This window comes from Oncorhynchus nerka, linkage group LG4, assembly GCF_034236695.1.
Source record: "Oncorhynchus nerka isolate Pitt River linkage group LG4, Oner_Uvic_2.0, whole genome shotgun sequence".
Classification (NCBI taxonomy): domain Eukaryota; kingdom Metazoa; phylum Chordata; class Actinopteri; order Salmoniformes; family Salmonidae; genus Oncorhynchus; species Oncorhynchus nerka.
In genome coordinates this window covers 28839417-28839796 of record NC_088399.1, presented here as the reverse complement: position 1 = coordinate 28839796, position 380 = coordinate 28839417, and positions in this window count along the sequence as shown.

Here is a 380-nt window from a genome sequence, read left to right as displayed (position 1 = left end):
GACACAATGGAGTTGTCAACCGTGATGGCGAGATCATGGAACGGGCAGTCCTTCCCCGGGAGGAAGAGCAGCTCCGTCTTGCCGAGGTTCAGCTTGAGGTGGTGATCCGTCATCCACACGGATATGTCTGCCAGACATGCAGAGATGCGATTCGCCACCTGGTCATCAGAAGGGGGAAAGGAGAAGATTAATTGTGTGTCGTCTGCATAGCAATGATAGGAGAGACCATGTGAGGTTATGACAGAGCCAAGTGACTTGGTGTATAGCGAGAATAGGAGAGGGCCTAGAACAGAGCCCTGGGGGACACCAGTGGTGAGAGCACGTGGTGAGGAGACGGATTCTCGCCACGCCACCTGGTAGGAGCGACCTGTCAGGTAGGA